The sequence below is a fragment of the Mus caroli genome, unplaced genomic scaffold, assembly GCF_978045245.1.
Source record: "Mus caroli unplaced genomic scaffold, Mus_caroli_1 scaffold_6, whole genome shotgun sequence".
Lineage (NCBI taxonomy): Eukaryota > Metazoa > Chordata > Mammalia > Rodentia > Muridae > Mus > Mus caroli.
The window spans coordinates 6,649,048-6,669,934 of record NW_028227261.1 but is presented as its reverse complement, the minus strand read 5'-3'; the positions used below and the strand labels follow the sequence as shown (position 1 = coordinate 6,669,934).

The following is a 20,887-nucleotide window of genomic DNA, read 5'->3' as shown; positions in this document are numbered from 1 at the left end:
CATTCTGCGTGCAGGCATCTAGGTTCCTTCTCACCCATCCGTCAACTTTTTAAAATCTCCCTCCAATTTCTATCAACTCTCTTCCTCCCTGCCAGACCTTTCCCCTGATTCATGACTCGGTTTTGTGTCCTGACCCATTTAATTTAACCAGGACCATACTACACCTTGGAGTCTGGTGGTCCCTCCCTAGATCTATCAGAAGCAAAGAGTCCAACAGTGAGAGGCAGAAGCCCTGAGCCTCTCCCCCAGCCATGCTTAACCACGGTCAGGCTCATTCTTGGGGGCATCCACAGCTGCTGTAAGTTAATGACTGTAGAGTTCCCAGATGAACAACTCCAGTTTCAGGGAATCCACTGCCCTCTTCTGACCTCCCCATGCATTTGCAAGCACATGGTGCACATACATATATGCGGCCAAACACTCATACACATGAAATAAAAATAAATAGTTTTTTAAAAAATCCAAATTCCGGGCTGGAGAGATGGCTCAGTGGGTAAGAGCACTGACTGCTCTTACAAAGGTCATGAGTTCAAATCCCAGCAACCGCACGGTGGCTCACAACCATCCGTAATGAGATCTGATGCCCTCTTCTAGTGTATCTGAAGACAGCTACAGTGTACTTACATATAATAAATAAATCTTTTTTAAAAAATCCAAATTCCTTATGAATAAAGGCTAAAGTTATCATTAAAGGGTATTTCCAGAGCCACAGAGATGTGTAAAAGTGTTTGCTGTGTAAGGCTGGCGACCCGAGTTCACTCCTCTCAATCCACATAAGGAGGAAATGAAAAACAACTCCACAAAATTGTCCTCTGACCTCTGTCTACATACACTAACACAGCATAAGTGTGTTTGAACACACACAACAATAATAAATGTAAGAAATGTAAGGCAAATTGTAAGGCTAAGTTTCCATCATGAAGAGTTCTGTTTCTACCTATTTCCAACATTAACACTTCGCTTAAAGCTGAGTGGTGATGGCACACACCTTTAATGTCAGCACGCAGGAGGCAGAGGAAGGTAGAGCTCCGTGAGTTTGAGGCTAGCCTGGTCTACAAAGGGAGTTCCAAGGCAGCCAGAACTACACAGAGAAACCTTATTTTGAAAAACTAAAGAAGAGGAAGAGCCGAGGAAGAGGAAGGGAAAGAAGAGGAAGAAAAAAAAATGAAAAAAATGTGATTAATTTTTTTAAAGAATTATTTATTTATTTATTTATTTATTTTTGTTTTGTTTTTTGTTTTTGTTTTTGTTTTTGTTTTTCGAGACAGGGTTTCTCTGTATAGCTCTGGCTGTCCTGGAACTCACTCTGTAGACCAGGCTGGCCTCGAACTCAGAAATCCACCTGCCTCTGCCTCCCGAGTGCTGGGATTAAAGGCGTGCGCCACCACGCCTGGCTAAGAATTATTTATTATTATATCTAAGTACATTGTAGCTGTCTTCAGATGCACCAGAAGAGGGTATCAGATTTTTGTTACGGATGGTTGTGAGCCACCATGTGGTTGCTGGGATTTGAACTCAGGACCTTCGGAAGAGCAGTTGGTGCTCTTAACCACTGAGCCATCTCTCCAGCCCGCTTAATATTTTTATCTTGAAAGAGATCTACAACCAAGAGGTTTAGCAAGCACCAAGACCTAGAGATGATAAGAGAGAGGCTGGGAAAACTTCACAGATGACACTGGCCCTGCCCTGTTCTACCTGAAAAGACAACAGCTGCTCAGACAGAGTGTTCTCCATGCACCCACAAAAGCTGCAAGGGGATCCCAGACTTACCCACCCCACAGCTCAATACCCACCCAGCTGCTGACTGCCTGGATGGGAGTTGCCTTGGTACTTTACTATCGCTGTGGCAAGACGTTATAGAAGAGTTTATTTGGGGCTCACTATTTCAGAGGGTTAGAGTCCATGACCTTGATGGTGGGGAACATGGTAGCAGGCAGGCAACGTGGTACTGGAGAAGCTGAGGGCATACATCTTAATATATAACCATGAAGCAGTGGAAAGGGACACTAGAAATGGCCCTGAGTCTTTTGGAACCTCAGCTCCCCGAGTGACACATTCTTCCAACAAGATCACACCTCCTAACCCTTCCTAAACGGTCCCACCAACTGGAGACCTAGCATCCAAATGTACAGCAATGGCCCAGAGACTCAGAAGAGCATCCTCCCTTGGCTTTGTGACTGTCCCAGTCTCTGTAGACACAGAAGTCCCTACTTTATACCACCACCCAGCTATATCCCAGCCCCAACTCTCTTCCCCTGAGAACACTCATCCCATGGACAAGTCAGAGATGGTAGATTTTCTTCAAAATTCCTATCTGTAACACAGTTATCTCTCCCTTCCTCGACATATCTCTCCATTCCCCCAACCTACCTGTTTGGGATGAGCCAAGAAGGACTGCCAGCCAAGGCCCCTCTGCCTGGGAGATTAAAGGTGCTTTGGCATCAGCAGGCTTCATCCCACTTCTGCCTGGCTCTCAGCTCCTTATATGTCTGAAAGAAAGGAAAGAGGAGAGAACACTTTAAACACAGAATTTCAGAATCTAGTACATGCTGATGATAAATCTCAGGGCAGGGGGTGTCAAGGCTCAGTGGCTGTGCCAGCCTAACATGCAAAAAGCCCCCAGCACTGAAGGATGGGCCATTTCATCTCAGATTCCCTTCTTGTAAGACAATCCCACTTTGCTGGGTCGGCCTTTCTTGCTACCTGTGTCAACCCCAGCCCAGTTCCCGTTGGTAGCGTACAAGTATACACCACAGGGGTACCCCCAGGCCTGACGCAGGGGTGCCCACAGATGGTCTTTTATGGCTGCTGGTTGGTTTTGTCAAAGTACAGTTAGTTGATCTGAGCCATGCCTAAGTTTGAATTCCATTGCGTGGCTGAAAAGGTAAAAGTAGAATGGAATTCAGACTTAGGCATGGCTCAGATCCTCCTGCACTTTAGATCTTCATTCCCCAAAGCCAAGGCTAAGGGAAATTCAACTGTTGGGTTAGAGATGAGAAGGTCAGCTGTGAGAAGAGCGGTGTTTCCTCTCCACCTTGGGCACACCTAGAAATAACCTACTCCCTAAGAGAGAAATAACGGACACCCCACTCCTGTACGGTGGGGTGACTTGAGCCTTGATTCTGTTAGGTTGAGTAGGAGAGGCTGCTGAAGACGCACAAGGTAATCCATTAACTACTGGCTTCTCCGTGAGACAAAAGCAAAGCCCTCAGGAGTCCCCTGGAAAGTGTATACTATAGACACACATTTCCCTGGGTCCAAGCTGAATTCCTCTAACCCGCCAGACCAGACCCTAAAAGCAAAAGCTTTGCAACCCTGCAGCAGGAGCCTGGGCAGGTGGGTGTGGATACACCCTTTGGTTTAGCAACCAGGGAGGACCACTAGGGCTTTCCAAGAAAAGTATCAGCAGAGCCACCCGAGGCTTGGGTCAAGGACTAAAGGAAATAACTTACACGCTGTCCAGTGAAAATAACAATACTAAGAAAGCAAGGCAAACGGCTGCAGGACAGAGCCAGGCAAACAAGAAGTTAAGTGCCGAAAGAAAGCGCTTTGAAAAGGGGATAGACAAAGCAGAAAGCATGATGGAGCCCAGAAGATTGCATCCTCAGGAATTCAGGATGGGAGATAAGGAGCCAGGAAAAAATGCACCCGGGATTAGTCAGGCAGGGCTAAGTCCCATGACGGAAGACTGGTAGGGTCGACCTCCGAGCCTGGGTATGACTTCGGTTAGCCCCTCTTGGTTCAAGGGCAAAGCTAGGGATGGAGCGGGAGCGAGCCGACTGATGGGTAAGGGAATCGGGGACAGGGGGAGGGGGTGGACGGGGGAGCGCGCACCGAACTGCTTCGGTTCCAGAGAAGTAAACAGCTCGTCCTCCTAAGCAAAGCACGTCCTCCTTGGGAGCCCACTGAGGGTCTGGCATCAAGGGCGGCAGGAGACACACCCAGATTTCATCCTTAGAGTGTCACAAAAAGATGCAACTCAGCACTTCCCCCATCACACACACACACACTAGGGAATCCCAGGCAGGCTCGACCCTGTGTATGAATCGGCCTCTCCAGTGGGGTGCTATCGCCTCTGGATGCTCCGCCACCCTGGAACCCTAATGAACTCCCTCCCACCCTGTCCACCCAAACCCAGGCCGACAAAGCCCGGTGTTAGGCGGGGCAGAGCATCTGGCCAGTTAGGGGAGACACAGGGACCCCACAGACTCCCGCACAGGTGGGTTTCATACCCGGTGTCCGTGGCAGGGGCGGGCTCCGTCTCCCTGGAGACAGTTGCCCAGGGGACACGGCGGGAGGGTCCCGAAGTGGCCGGAGGGCGCCAGCCTCCCTGCTGCCGGCCGGGCCTGAGGGCAGGCCCCGCTTGAGGTGGCGGTGCGCGAGCGAGCATCGAGCATCGGCGGAGGGGCGCGGCTCGGGGCGGGGCTGAACAACGGGCAAGAGAGGGCGGCCGGGTGGGGCGAGGCGGGGCGCGGTCGGAGGCGGAGCAACCCAGGAATGGGGCGGGAGCAGAGCCCGCCTCACCACTGCACTGTCCACTCCTCTTAATACCCCAGGTTCTGGCACAGCGGGGCAGGAGGAATAGCCGCGGGGCGCTAGGAGATAGACACATTTTAGCCAGGGGCTAAGGCCGGAGCCTTAAGGGTTCTCCCCATCTCCCCATCCTGGAGTCTCAGAACTGCCGAGTGATTCAGGATGACAAACAAACGCAGTCTAGTCCTGGATCTCTTAAAAACCAGCGGATACTAAGCACTATTTATAAAGCGAGATCTAGTCATCTATCCAGCTTCTCTCTGTCTTACTTTGCTTTCAATTGCTCTGATAAAACACCATGACAAAAAGCAATTTGGGGAGAGGGTTTATTTGGCTTACATATGCCTGGTTACAGTCCATTAAGGGAAACCAAGGCAGGAACCTAGAGGCAGGCACAGAAGCAGAGGCCACAGAGAAATGCTCTTACTGGCTAACTCAGCCTGTTTTCTCAGGACCGCCTGGAACCACCTACCCAAGGGTGTCACCATCCCTACTGAGCTGGGCCCCATCAATCATAAATCAAGAAAATACCTCCACAGACTACTGGCAATATGTGAGGAGTATTTTCTCAATGGTGGTTCCCCTTCCCAGATAACTCTGAGTAGTGTCAAGTTGAGGGTGAAAAAAACAAAACAAAACAAAAATTAACCAGGGGGGCTGGAGAGATGGCTCAGTGGTTAAGAGCACTGACTGCTCTTCCAAAGGTCCTGAGTCAAATCCCAGCAACGACATGGTGACTCACAACCAATTGTAATGGGATCCAACGCCCTTTTCTGGTGTGTCTGAAGACAACTACAGTGTACTTAGATATAATAATAAATCTTAAAAAAAAAAAAAAGAAAGAAAGAAAGAAAATTAACCAGAATTTGGCCCCCTGGGAAAACATTCAGCAATTCATTGATAGCAGAGCTAGCGTGGAACCAGTTTGATTTTGCGCTGGTCTCAAGAACCACTTGTTTGTCCTGTCCTCTTGCAATGTTCTTAGATTTAAACATTTGTGGAAAATGGCGCTGCTCAAGCTGCCCCAGAGGAGGCCAATCCTCTCCCCACTGGCCCTCATGACTGAGAGTCCTAGGAACATCCTAGAGTTAGCAATGAGGGAAAAGGACAAAAGCTGGCCAGAAGTTCCCAGGAATCACTAAGCCCAGCATGGGAGGACCAGGCTGCTGAAAGGGCCAGGATGTGGGAGGTCCCCAAGCAAGACTCACAAAGCCCAGGCCAGGAGCTTCCCACGGCCCCCAGCAGCTCTGCCTGGAGCCTTGGTGCTGGAGCACCCTAGGAAGAGAGTTAGGCAGGACAGGATGTAATTTGTTTCCAGTTCCATGTCTGGATCTGCCATATCTAGATGTCTTAAAAAAAGAAAAAGGTACTAAGGTCAAGTCTAAGTGGATCAAGGAACTTCACATAAAACCAGAGACAGTGAAACTTATAGAGGAGAAAGTGGGGAAAAGCCTTGAAGATATGGGCACAGGGGAAAAATTCCTGAATAGAACAGTAATGGCTTGTGCTGTAAGATCGAGAATTGACAAGTGGGACCTCATGAAACTGCAAAGCTTCTGCAAGGCTAAAGACACCATCAATAAGACAAAAAAACCACCAACAGATTGGGAAAGGATCTTCACCTATCCTAAATCAGATAAGGGACTAATATCCAATATATATAAAGAACTCAAGAAGGTGGACTCCAGAAAGTCAAATAACCCCATTAAAAAATGGGGCTCAGAACTGAACAAAGAATTCTCACCTGAGGAATACCGAATGGCAGAGAAGCACCTGAAAAAATGTTCAACATCCTTAATCATCAGGGAAATGCAAATCAAAACAACCCTGAGATTCCACCTCACACCAGTCAGAATGGCTAAGATCAAAAATTCAGGTGACAGCAGATGCTGGCGAGGATGTGGAGAAAGAGGAACACTCCTCCATTGTTGGTGGGATTGCAAGCTTGTACAACCACTCTGGAAATCAGTCTGGCGGTTCCTCAGAAAATTGGACATAGTACTACCGGAGGATCCAGCAATACCTCTCCTGGGCATATATCCAGAAGATGTCCCAACCTGTAAAAAGGACACATGCTCCACTATGTTCATAGCAGCCCTATTTATAATAGCCAGAAGCTGGAAAGAACCCAGATGTCCCTCAACAGAGGAATGGATACAGAAATTATGGTACATTTACACAATGGAGTACTACTCAGCTATTAAAAAGAATGAATTTATGAAATTCCTAGCCAAATGGATGGACCTGGAGGGCATCATCTTGAGTGAAGTAACACAATCACAAAAGAACTCACACAATATGTATTCACTGATAAGTGGATATTAGCCCAAAACTTAGGATACCCAAGATATAAGATACAATTTGCTAAACGCATGAAACTCAAGAAGAATGAAGACCAAAGTGTGGACACTGTGCCCCTTCTTAGAATTGGGAACAAAACACCCAGGGAAGGAGTTACAGAGACAAAGTTCGTAGCTGTGATGAAAGGATGGACCATTTAGAGACTGCCGTATCCAGGGATCCATCCCATAATCAGCTTCTAAACGCTGACACCATTGCATACACTAGCAAGATTTTGCTGAAAGGACCCAAATATAGCTGTCTCTTGTGAGATGATGCCGGGGCCTAGCAAACACAGGAGTGGATGTTCACAGACAGCTATTGGATGTATCACAGGGCTCCCAATGGAGAAGCTAGAGAAAGTACCCAAGGAGCTAAAGGGATCTGCAACCCTATTGTTGGAACAACATGATGTACTAACCAGAACCCCGGAGCTCTTGTCTCTAGCTGCATATGTATCGAAAGATGGCCTAGTCGGCCATCAATGGAAAGAGAGGCCCATTGGACTTGCAAACTTTATATGCCCCAATATAGGGGAATGCCAGGGCCAAAAGAATGGGAATGGGTGGGTAAGGAAGTGGGGGGCGCTATGGGGGACTTTTGGGATAGCATTGGAAATGTAATTGAGGAAAATATGTAATAAAAATATTAAAAAATTAAAAAAAATAAATACAACAAATTTGAATAAAAAAAAAAAGAAAAAAAGAAAAAGATATCACAGGCTGGGCCTCATGATGTCAGGCTATTAATCCCAGCACTCGAGCAGGGAGGCAGAGGCAGGTGGATCTCTGTGAGTTTGAGACCAGCCTGGCCAACTCAGGGAGTTCCAATACAGCCAGAACTACACAGTGAAACCTAGTCTCAAAACAACAAACAATAAAAACAAGACATCTCCCTGGGCAATATTAACATAAACAGGGAAGGCACAGACTGAGGCCTCAAGCATCCAGCTGTGCTATTCACAAGCCAACCTCAGGATCTTTGGAACCAGGACCACTGGGTGTGGGTAACCTGAAGTCCTAGCCCCCCTCCCACACCCTTGGAGCCTAGGCCACCCAGACTAAGAAAAGTCAGCGCTCTATCTTGAACAAGTAGACAGGGAGGGAAGGAGGCCCCCACCCCCACAGGAGCCAAGTCCTCTCCCCAATTCAGCTCCCCCACCAAAGCACAGGTCTGAGTGAATGTTAATCTCAAAGACAAGATGTCCTTTAACAATGGAAGCCAGAGACTAGTTTGGGCAGTAAGGTACTAATTGGAGGAAAATACAGGATTTCTTTGAAACAGCAAAACCCACAGAAAGGTGACATACCTGTATCACACACACACACACACAAGTGTTCAAGCTATGCTGGCAAATAAAGGAAAGATAGGAGCAATTAAAAAAAATGAAAAAGTCCAAGTCCAGAGAGATGGCTCAATGGGTAAAGGTGGTTGCCTTGCAAGCCCGACACCCTGTTTGTCCTGGGGCCCTTGTAATGGTGGAAGGAGAAAGCCAACTTTACAAAGTGGTTCTGTGACCTCCACACGTGCATAGTGGCACGTGCCTGGCTCCCAACAACAATAATACAATAAAGTTGAAAGACAAACAATGTTTGGAGAGAAGCCAGGTTCAGAAGTACATGCGTATAAAACTTGAAAGATGTGGAAGATATCCATTGTTAACCTCTGACTCACACACACACACACACATCTAGGAGTTTCACTACCGTCAAAACTCAAGTGTAAACAAGAAATTCAGTTCCTCCCCTGTTTGCTACCGCCGAAAGGAGCCACTTCTCCATAAATATCCCAGTCTAAGAACAGGAAATCAAATACTCCCACTCGTGGGAGCCCTTGTTCCCCTCAAGAAGTTTATCTGCCCCATCCATCACTCCGCCTGGTCTCTGTCCTGACACTTCCAGGTCACCAAACTATGACACAATCTAACCTCTCTCTCAGCAGGCTGTCTGTTCTCCTCCCTGCATTCCCCGGGGGAATCCAGCCTGCTCAAAGCATCATCTGCATTCCTAGGTGTGCTCTATAAGAGGATAAGATGAGAGGAGAGGCTATTTATCCTCTTTAGCTTTGTCAACCTGACACAGCCTAGGGTCACCTGAGAAGAGGGTAGATATGTGCATGGTGGATTTTCTAGATGGTGCCCAGCCCAGTACAGGCGGCACCATTCCCTAGGCAGGTAGCCCTTGGGCTGTATTAGGAAATTAGCTAGGCATAGGCCTGTGAGTAATCAAACCAGAGAGGGGAAAACAGCTAGTAGCATTTTCCCATGGTTCTTGCCTTACTTCCTGCCTTGACCTCCCCTCAGGGAGGGACTATGTGATGACTCTTCTTGGTTGTCAGCTTGACTGCATCTGCAGCTGAAGACACACCTTTAATCTGGGGCACACCTTCTGCTGGAAGCCTATGTAAGGACATGGAAGAAAGACGTTTCTTTGCCCGCTTGTTCTCGTCTTGCTAGAATATCCATTCCTTCACAGTCCATTCGCTTCAAGTTAGAGCGGAGGTTCTCAACCTCCCTAACACAGTTTCTCACGTTGTGCTGACCCTCAACCGTAAAATTTATTTTTTTCCTTTGTGGCTACTTCATAACTGAAATTTTGCTACTGTTATGAATAGTAATGTAAATATTTGTTTTCCAGTGGTCTTAGGTGACCCCTGTGAAAGGGTCATTTGATCAACCAAAGGGTTACAACCTACAGGTTGAGATCCACTGAATCAGAGCCTACTTCTTTGGGATTCCAGCATGTGCTGAAAACTAGCGAGACATCAGCCTTGTGGACTGAGCAACAACTACTGGATTGTTAGACTTTCTGTTCACAGCCAACCATTGTTGGGTTAGCTGGAGTACTATAAAGCCCATAAGTCACTTTAATAAACTATATATATATATATATATATATATATATATATATATATATGTATATATGTGTATATATATACACACATATGTATATGTTTGTATATATACACATATGCATATATACACATACACACACATACATATATATACATATACACACACACACACACATATATATACATATATATTCTATAAATTCTGTTAATCTAGAGAACCCTGACTAACAGACTTGCCAACAATGCCACTCCCTGGTAACCAATGCGCCTCCGGGGGCCATTCTTACTCAAACCGCCACAGACTTCAGCCTCGAAGATGAAGGAAGCCCATTCTTTCCTTAAGTGGTTTTTGGTCATGGTGTTGGTCACAGCAACAGAATGACAGCACCACAGGACTAAAGTCAGGGGCAGGACAAAGGGAAGCAGATACAGCTACCATAAAACCTGTTAAATGTGTGCTATAAATTCTAATCAGCAAAGTCATGGCTTCTCTTGCTGCAATGGAACACCATGACCAAAACCAAGTTAGTGAAGAAAGGGCTTACTCAGTTTACACTTCTACACTGTAGTCTGTCATTAAAAAGTCAGGACAGGGGGCTGGTGAGATGGTTCAGTGGGTAAGAGCACTGACTGCTCTTCCGAAGGTCCTGAGTTCAAATCCTAGCAACCACATGGTGGCTCACAACCACCCATAATGAGATCTGATACCCTCTTCTGGTGCGTTTGAAGACAGCTACAGTGAACTTATACTAATAAATAAATCTTTAAAAAAAAAAAAGTCAGGACAGAAACTCAGACAGGGCAGGACCCTGGAGGCAGGAGCCAATGCAGAGGCAGGGAAGGGGGCTGCTTACTGGCTTGCTCTCCCAGGCTTGCTCAACCTGCTCTCTTTTTTTTGTTTGTTTGTTTGGTTTGGTTTGATTTGGTTTTTTGAGACAGGGTTTCTCTGTGTAGCCCTGGCTGTCCTGGAACTCACTCTGTAGACCAGGCTGGCCTCGAACTCAGAAATCCGCCTGCCTCTGCCTCCCGAGTGCTGGGATCAAAGGCGTGCGCCACCACGCCCGGCTAACCCCTCCTTTCTTATTCATCCCAAAGTTTAAAGTCCTAGTCTTTACAAAATCAAACACTCTAAAATTTCAGTCCCTTTAACAATATCCAATCTGTTTGTTTGTTTTTGTTCGAGACAGGGTTTCTCTGTATAGCCCTGGCTGTCCTGGCACTCACTTTGTAGACCAGGCTGGCCTCAAACTCAAAAATCCGCCTGCCTCTGCCTTCCAAGTGCTGGGATTAAAGGCGTGCAACACCACGCCCGGCTAGATTTTTTTTTTTTTTTAATTCAACTGTATTTAATTCTTTCAACTGTAGGCTTCAGTAAAATACCTTCTTATTTTAAAAGGGGAAAAAAAATCAGGGCATAGTCACAATCAAATCAAAACAAAACCAATCTCCAACCATCCAATGTCAGGGATCCAGTCACCATCTTCTGGGCTCCTCCAAAGGGCTTGGGTCACTTCTCCAGTCCTCCCCTTGGCACCCCCACCCCCACAGCCCACACTGCTTATTTTCTAGGCTCCAGCTCACTCCACTGCTGCTGATGCTCTTTCTTGGTGGTCATCCCATGGTACTGGCATCTCCAAAACTGCTGTGGTCCCATGCTGCAACTGGGCTCCAGTTTCACCAATAGCCTCTCATAGGGTCTCTTCCCAGTGCCAAGCCTCAGTTTCTCTGTATGACCCCTTCAATCCTGCACCTTCACCAATGGCCTCTCCAGGCCTTTCACAGTGCTGAGCCTCAGTTGCTCTTCAGGACCCCTTCACACCTTCAAAATTAGCACCACCTGGGGGATTCTTACTCTCCAAGTTAGGCTGCCAGCCTCTAGAGCAGAGCTTCTGTTTGCTGACTTTCAGGAAACACCTCCCAGAAGATTTTACCTTAGTGATGCTGGTCTCTTCTTCTGTTTTAAATTTTTAAATTTTATTTATGTATTTAATGTAAGTACACTGTAGCTGTCTTCAGACATCCCAGAAGAGGACATCAGATCTCATTATGGATGGTTGTGAACCACCATGTGGTTGCTGGGATTTGAACCAGGACCTCTGGAAGAGCAGTCAGTGCTCTTAACTGCTGAGCCATCTCTCCAGTCCTTGGTCTCTTAATCCCTGCTAATTTCTCAGCTTCAGCTGACCAGCACTGAGTATCCCAGCAAAGCAAAGGTTTCACTTTACAAGTCCTGGTATCTTGTTAAACACAGGTGATTTTTCAGCCCCAGATGCCCAGAATCACAAATTCTTCACACAAAAGCCTGGTGGGATCTTTGCTTCCCTCTGAAACATCACAAGCCAGGCCTCCATCATCTGCACTAGTGACTTCCCTAGCTCAACGTTCCAAAGCCCTATCACAGTCCTCCTCAAAACAACAAGGTAAGTCTGTCACATTCCTGGTACCAGCTCGCCTCAGGGTTTCTATTGCTGCAATAAACACCATCACCAAAAAAACAAATTAGGGAAGAAAGGGTTTATTCAGCTTACACTTCTACATTGTAGTCCAGCACTGAAGGAAACCAGGACAGGAACTGGAGGCAGGAGCCGGCGATGCTGAGACCACAGAGGAGTGTACTGGCTTGCTTCCCCTGCCTAGTTCAGCCTGCTTTCTTATAGAACCCAGAACCACCAGCCCAGAGATGGCACCACCCACCATGGGCAGGGCCCTCCCCCATTGATCACTAATTCAGTTACAGCCCTACAGCTGGATCTCATGGAGGCATTTCCTCACCTGAAGCTCCTTCCTCTCTGATGACTCTACCTTGTGTCAAGGTGACACAAAACCCCGGTTCTCGCCCCGCCCCGCCCCCCCCCCCCCCCCCCGCAAAGGGAAAAGCTTTTTTACATATATTCACATAATCTCACTATAGCTTTGTGCCCTTGATGTATTGTATTGTTTTGTTTGTTTAGAAACAGGGTCTTTGCAGCGTTTTCCAGGCTGGTTTTTAATTTCTGAGTGTCAGCAATCCTGATCCTGCTATAGCAGCTCTCTGAGTACCTGGGACCAGGGGGGCCTGCCCACCCGGTGCTGCTCTCTTCTCTTGATCTTTTTACCTAATTACAAGAAACTCTCTCTCTCCTTCCACTTCACACAGTTTCATTAAGCTTTGAATTCTCACCCTCCGGTTAATTCAAAAAGTCACTCAACTGTAGTTAAAAAAGCCAAGTTAATTAAGACCTGAAGTTTCCCTCTCCTCTGGGGTAAAAGTCCCTAAGCTCTGACCACAGGTCTGTCTTAATTGAGACTCCCAGAGTTTGTGACTCAGGGCAAGGAAGTGGGTGGGCAGGCCAGGGAAAATGATGCTTGTGTTGGCGTTGTTCATCTTGTCACGATTCTACCAAAAAACAAAAACAAAACCCAACACCACCCCCCACCCCACCCCCCACCCCCGCCACTAGTATTTCCAGGAACGCGGCTCTGGAATAGGCCTGGCTTTGAAGACACCTGCTAAGCAATCCACTGCTCTTTGCCTGGCCCAGGACATGAACAGCAAGCAGCACAAGGGGGTGACCTTGGGCTCAGGAGCAAGGATCAATGGCTCACTCAAACAGCTTCCACAGGTATTCACAGGGGAGGCTCAGGTTCCCACCGGGAGCCTGTGAACCTGAGTTTCTTGTCAGCTATGAATGGAAGAAGTGCTCTGTTTGGGGGAAGAGCCTGCTGTGATTCCTACTGAGGGAAAAGCCAGGATAAATTGCTGAATAATGATGCGAGTTCCTCCCCAAAAGGCACTGGGGTGGGTTTCTGGACCTAATTTTCGCTGAGGACCAAGTGAGAGGTGATTAAAAAATAAAATAAAATAAAAAGAAGAAGAAGAAGAAGAAGAAGAAGAAGAAGAAGAAGAAGAAGAAGAAGAACCTAGCAAAAAATTAAGCTAAACACAGGAAACAAAGCTGTCCTTAGAGAGCAGGTGACTTACGGAATAACAGAAAGAACCTGCTGTTAATACCAGACAGCAGGGAGTGTTATGGGTCAGACCTGAGTTAAAAACCTGATCTTAGCCTGGTGCTATAATCTAAATATCCCTTCCTCCTCCTCTTCCTCCTCCTCCTCCTTCCTCTCTCTCCCTCTCCTTCTCTCTCTTTCTCTCTCTCACACACACACACTCCCCCCCACACACATGATGGCTCACAACTGCCTGTAATTCTAGCCTCTGTGGGCACCTCCTTCACACACATGTTGCACATATATGTACTCAAAATACATACATGCACAGAAAATAAATAAATCCAAAAACTAATAAGTAATCAAATCAAATCAAACTCAACCACCAAAGCTTCAGCAAGTTGTACTGGTGCTGGTTTTACGTACAATACGTGACCGTTACGTGAGAGACTGTATCCTCTCAAGTCAGCCTGCCTCATGGGCCACCCAAGGAGAGCAGATGGCCCCTGCAACCTCTGTGGGATGGCATGACCCACTTCAAGGTTGACTGGGTTTAAAGGGGTGAACAGACTGTCTCCCCCACACCACTGTCACATCAAGCTCCTGACTTTTGAGGTGTGATGAGTTTGCCCACACCCCAGCCAGCCAATGGATTCTGCGGTAGCCCGCAGCTGATCATGGCCAATGACATCCCAGAGGCTTCCCACAGGAGTGCCTGAGAGAGTAGGGAACAGAGAGGCGTGGAATTTCACACCCGAATGGGGATGCCACGCCCCAGGATTGGCCATTCTCAGCCATCTAAAAGCAAACACTGTACTTTAGGGTTTTAGTCTTTCTTTATGGGTTTTGGGTTTTTTGTTTTGGGTTTTTTGTTTTGTTTTTTTTTTTTTGGTTTGGTTTGGTTTGGTTTTGGTTTTTTTGTTTGTTTGTTTGTTTGTTTGGTGTTTTTTGTTTGTTTGTTTTCAACACAGGGTCTTATTGGTTATTGGTTAGCCTGGAACTTGTGTTTAGAAACTGCTGTTTAAAAAAAAAAAAAAAAAAAGCCGGGCGGTGGTGGCGCACGCCTTTAATCCCAGCACTCGGGAGGCAGAGGCAGGCAGATTTCTGAGTTCGAGGCAAGCCTGGTCTACAAAGTGAGTTCCAGGACAGCCAGGGCTATACAGAGAAACCCTGTCTCAAAAAACAAAAAACAAAACAAAAGTGTTGTCTAAAGGAAAGCCCGGCATCTAGGCCTCTTTTTTTTTTTTTTTTTTTTTTTTTGCTTTTCGAGACAGGGTTTCTCTGTGTAGCCCTGGCTGTCCTGGAGCTCACTTTGTAGACCAGGCTGGCCTCAAACTCAGAAATCCGCCTGCCTCTGCCTCCCGAGTGCTGGGATTAAAGGCGTGCACCACCACGCCCGGCTAGGCCTCGTTTTTTGTGTCCCTGTGCATTCTTTTCTTTGGCTGAAGACAGAGCTAAAAGTCCTAAAGCTGCAGTCACCTTGGATTCCAGGAGAAGCAAAACCTCAGACCTGTCTCCTTGTTTCCTTCCTGCACCCTCTAGATGAGGGCAATTACCCACGAGAGTGAGGCTGTGCCCTAGAGAGCTATCCTCTGAGAGCCGCCCTGTCCCTTTGGGCAATAAAGACCTCATCGGACCACCTTGCAAGACAGGAGCTGAGACAATGGCCCTGAAGTCCACACCCGGCCAGGACTTCTTACTGTGTGCACCCTTCCCATTTAAACAAAGTGTGCATCAATGCCTTCCAGATGAATGGACATGGGGTCCTACCTCTGTCTGTTCCTGTCCCTGGTGTAGCCACCCTGAACACATCTTGCCACTCCTCCTTAATTGGTGTGATGGGGGATGGGTGGCTTCATCTAGCTTGTTGAGACAGTCACAGCCCAAGGTTTGTAAAAAACAAACCAAACAACTGATTATATGTAAAGTCTTTCCAGTGACTAGCCCCGTTCCTAAGTCACCTTAGGGAAGCAGCTAGCAGATTCCAAGGATTTTTAGAAGTTGTGTGACAAGACCGAAGGAAGGGGTGGGGGGGACCACTTCATAATATCCCAGCAACTCAGGGCTGCAGTAGGAGCTACCAACCTCCTTACCCGCTAGGAAGGCCCATTCCAAACATTATTATGGATAACGAAAATGAAATGTCCAACCTGGCTCTTCAGCTCAGTATAAAGGAAAATAAAATCCACAGACATCTAGAGAGGGGCGTGGCCCCGGGAATCCTAGTAGAGAAGATGCTCTTGTGGAAAGAGGTTAGAGGCTGCCTTAGCTCCCCGGCGGTACACAGGGATCAGTCACCCAGGTTTAACGACAGAAGGGGAGACACAGAGTGCCGGGATGGCCCTCAGCTGGTGCAGAGGTAGCAGGGTAGCCACTTCTAGAACAAGCCTGGTGGTTCCTGGACCATCATCTCCTGGGCTATTTCCTGTGTGAGAGTCATGTTTCTCTGTAGTACCTACCTGGGGAATCAAGCCTATGTCTATCTTTATTTTGTACTTTTTTTTTCTTATTTATATGCTCCAAGTTTTTATTAGTAACTTGAATCAAAAATCTATGTAAAAATATATACTATACATGTACAAATGTCACTGATGGCTATGATTTCTACACATGTAATATTTATAAAGATTATATGTATTTATTATGTATAATATAATAATTAAAATTTAAATATATTTAATAGTAAATATATGTTTACTTTATATATGTATATATATACATGATGTGCATTTATAGAGTGTCTAATATGTACTACAGAAGACCTAAGTCCATAATGCTTAGAAGATGTGACCACTCCAACCTCCATCCATACCCTTGTAGTATTTAGTATCTTTTAAAACTTCTAATTAATCCTTTAATCCCAGCACTTGGGAGGCAGAGGCAGGCAGATTTCTGAGTTCGAGGCCAGCCTGGTCTACAGAGTGAGTTCCAGGACAGTCAGGGCTACACAGAGAAACCCTGTCTTGAAAAACCAAAACAAAAAATGTCTAATTCTCAAGCCAGGCTTGGTGGCATGAGTTTGGGGCCCAAACTGACCTACATGAAAAGGTCCCGGCCGGCTGAGGCTACACGGTGAGAACTTGTCTCAATCCCACCGCCCACAATCCCCAAATCCCACAAGTTCCCAAACTCTCTACTTCTTCCCCCTCTCTTCAGTAGTGAGCATCGGTCCCCATTACCAAGGGCTTCAGTTCCTTGACCCGAGGCTGACTATCCACACTCAGTCCCTTCTTCCTCCATCTGTCTTACATGGTCCCTTCCTCGTAGTCTCCTGAGACCCTCTGTATACAACTTTACACTCGCTGGACCAAAGGAAGAAAAGTCTTGGGGACACAGGGCTCTCTGCATCTGTCATCTATCATTTACCATCAATGCCTGACTCTCCCTGGCAAGCATTCCATGTCTCCTTCCTTCCCCTGAACAGGTCTCTAAGCCATTTAGGCCCCCAGAACCTGTAAGATCGGGTCAGCTTCTGTGTGCCTCTGTTTCCCACTGGGGCTGTGGGGCCACAGTGGCCAACCTCATCACCAGGGCTTGATAAAAAAAGTCACTCACAACCACCTGTAATTCCAGCTTAGAGGATACAGTGAATGCCCTCAGGCCTCCTCCAGCACCCAGCACATGTATGGGTCAGACAAACCCATGTGGAAACACACACAATATACATAAAAGAAATAAATCTTTTTTTTTTTTTTTTTTTTTTTTTGGTTTTTCGAGACAGGGTTTCTCTGCGTAGCCCTGGCTGTCCTGGCACTCACTTTGTAGACCAGGCTGGCCTCGAACTCAGAAATCCGCCTGCCTCTGCCTCCCGAGTGCTGGGATTAAAGGCGTGCGCCACCACGCCCGGCAAAAGAAATAAATCTTAAAATAAATAAATAAATAAATAAGCTGTGTTTCTTGGACTAAGGAGATAGTTCAGCAGGTAAAGAGTTTGCCTCCCAAGTTCACAGACCAAAGTTTGGGTTCTAGAGGCCATGTAAATGGCGGGCCAGCATCGCAGGCTGCCTTGTAATTTCAGTGGCCAAAAGGCAAATGCAGGAGACTCCCCCAGAGCAAGCAGACTGCCCAGCGGATGAGCTCTGGGTTCGATTGAGAGAGCCTGTTTCAATGTGACTAAGTGAAAAGCATTTGAGAATACTCCGGAAAGAAACCCCAGGCTGCCACGGAGGCTCTCACATATTTGCACGTGCATACAGCCCCACCCCAATCCGTGAGAACCTGTGTACATACATGTGCACACATCCCACACGCTTACACACGAGAGAAAAAAATATATATATATATTCTTTTATTTTGGTCAAAATTCTGTCTCCCATTCATAATCCTCATGTTCTCAAACTAAGATTAGTGTCACTTGCTGGGAGCAGAGGAAGCCACAGAAGAACGCATAAACATCTCTCCGGAGTAGCAATTTGCCTCAAAGTAGAGAGAAATATTCTCTATAGTAAAATAAACATACACGTATCATGGAAGAGAATGTAAAATTAATGTCAGTTTTAAAATAGGGCTCGAAGCTTCAAAGCAAGGTCACGGTGAGGGTGGAATTCGGTCAGGGACTGGGATTACACAGAACATCTCTGGCCGGAGAAGCGGCTGGGAAAGTCGGAGAAGACTGGTCCATCGGGATCGAGGTTCCTGCCAGCTCCGCCAGTGCCCCAGCTTCTTCCCACAGTCTCGTTCGTGCTCGGGGGTCCCGGGTGGCCGTTTCTGAAGCAGTCCGTCCATGCCTTACAGCTACAGAGGCGGACATCATCTCAGGCACACAATCGAGTTACAAAAGGCTGATAATCGAACCCTACTCCTTCCCACACTGTGGGCCGCTAAGATTCAGAGTTCACAGTAGCGGAAAATTTCGAGCTTTTCATGGGTCCGGAAGCTGCACAAGGTTCACTTAGGTCTGATCCTCAGGACAGACTAGTGGAGTCCCAGCTTTTCAGATGAAATCTTGTTTTCACACTCATCAAGATCACATAACATGTTAAGTATCTAAGTATAGGAACCACCTGCTTCTTGCCAAGTAGCCTAGGTTAGCATCGAACTTGTGATCCTCTTGCCTCGGCCTCTAGAGTGCCAGGACTACAGGTGTTTGCTGTTATGCCCAGCCCACCAGTCCAATTTTTTTTTTTTAAGATTACAGTTATCTATGTGTATGCATGTGTGTGTGTACAGACATGAGGATGCCACTGACCCAGTGGAAGTCAGAGGAAAACTTATGGGAAAACATCCTCTCTTCCCATCATGCATTTCTAGGGAACAAATCAGGTCATAAGACTAGGCAGTGGGCTGGAGAGATGGCTCTGTGGTTAAGAGCACCGACTGCTCTTCCGAAGGTCCTGAGTTCAAATCCCAGCAACCACATGGTGGCTCACAACCGTCCATAACGAGATCTGACTCCCTCTTCTGGTGCATCTGAAGACAGCTACACTGTACTTAGATTTAATAATAAATCTTTAAAAACAAAAAAGAGGGCTGGTGAGATGGCTCAGTGGATAAGAGCACCAGACTGTTCTTCCAAAGGTCCGAAGTTCAAATCCCAGCAACCACATGGTGGTTCACATCCACCCGTAATGAGATCTGATGCCCTCTTCTGGTGTGTCTGAACACAGCTACAGTGTACTTACATATAATAAATAAATAAATAAATGTAAAAAAAAATTTTAAAAAAAATAAATAAAAACAAAAAAGACTTGGCAGCAAGCACCCCTAACCACTGAGCAATTCCACCAGCTCTAATATTCATTCTTTCTCTCTCTCTCTCTCTCTCTCTCTCTCTCTCTCTCTCTCTCTCTCTCTCTTTTCTCTCTCTCGTTTTCAATGCTAAGGATCAAGCCTAGGACCTCAGACACGCTTAGCAAATGCTCTGTCCCACTGAGCTAAATTGCTAGCCTTCATCTGTTTAATTCCGAGGTCCTTGCTCTAAACACTACTAATGAGAAGCTGTTTCCATCCACTTCTGCCAAGCACAGCCCACCAAGCCCACCAGACACCTGAAACCTGGAGTGTCTTAGGCCACGGCCACTCGTTAGACCACTCGTGCCTTACTTGGCTGAAGAAAACAAATCACACTTCACTGGTTTCCAAATGACAGATGCGTTGTCTCACTCAAATATCTGTCATGGCACACAACAGGCGGTAAAGCCCACGGAGGGTGATTCACCCCTGAAGCGGGAGCCCTCAGAAGCAGAGGCACACACTGTCCTTTTATCGACTCTGAAAGTCGATTATTTTGTTTTTTTTTGTTTGGAATGCTTTTACATGGAGAAGTAAGTGGGGGTAGTAGGGGAATTTGGTGGGTTTCCCCCTGAAGAAATTTCTCATGAAGCAGATTATCTGAGAACAAGATCCTGGTTTTATGCACTTCCTTTAATTGCAACAGGTCAGCCTCAAAGAGGAACACCTGCACACCTGCGCATACATCGTGTGGTACGCCCTGCCCACTTGAGGCTGCCCTGGCCCACTTGAGATGGAATCAGGGGCCATTAGAAGGCTTCAGTGGGCTGGAGAGATGGCTCAGTAGTTAGGAGTACATATTGCTTTTGCAGAGGACCAGAGTTCAGTCCGCAGAAACTGTGTCGGGCAGCTCCCAGCTGTCTTGGAGCTCCACCTCTGATGTGATGCCTCTGGCCTTTCAGGGCACATACCCACTCATCCACCCACCCACACACCCACAGTTAAAAAGTAAGATCCTTTGAACATAAAATAAAGGGCTTTAGGAGAGCTAGGGGTGTGGTTCGGTAGCAGACAGCTTGCCTAGAATGTGCAAAAAGCCCTGAGGTCTGTCCCTAGCAGTGAAAACAGAAGACAAACAAAACAAACAAAACAAACAAACAAAGTGTTGGGGGCGGAGGGGGTGGGGGTCCTTCAGTAAACAGCACCGTGGGCAAAAAGCCAGGTGCCCACGTCCCAGATTCTGGTTTCTGAAGTCCCTGGGTCATTTCTAGGGCTGCTTTAGTTTATCTGTTCTGTTTTTATCTTGAGACAGGGTTTCCTGTAACCTAAGACAGCTTCAAACTGGCTATGTAGCCAAGGGTGACCTTGAAATTCTGATCCTCCTGTGTGTCCATGCCCCAAGTTCTGGCGTTACAGGAGTGCGCCACCGTGCCAGGCTTATGCAGTGGTGGGAAGAAGAAATGCAGGGCTTCTGGCGTGCTAGGCAGACACCCCACCTACTAACATCCCAGCCCCGACCTGGGTTTCTCAAACCGCACAATGAGGTGTGTGCGTGCAAAGAGTA

The 20,887-nt window shown here is 46.9% G+C and overlaps 1 protein-coding gene across 13 annotated transcripts in view; it reads right to left on the bottom strand.

The window, feature by feature from the left end:
• Positions 1-20,887, bottom strand: part of Pik3cd (phosphatidylinositol-4,5-bisphosphate 3-kinase catalytic subunit delta) — a 54,746-nt gene that overhangs the window by 23,253 nt on the left and 10,606 nt on the right. For 9 of the 13 annotated variants that reach the window (XM_021159321.3, XM_085838573.1, XM_085838576.1 and 6 more), the window contains exons 1-2: positions 4,233-4,401; positions 2,371-2,489 (exon numbers count right to left, since the gene is read on the bottom strand). The gene's annotated coding sequence lies outside the window, so the exon portion shown is untranslated. Of the gene's footprint in view, positions 1-2,370; positions 2,490-3,834; positions 3,954-4,232; positions 4,402-20,887 lie in introns of those variants that run through there. The other 4 variants (XM_021159320.3, XM_085838572.1, XM_085838571.1 and 1 more) reach the window with 2 other exon arrangements.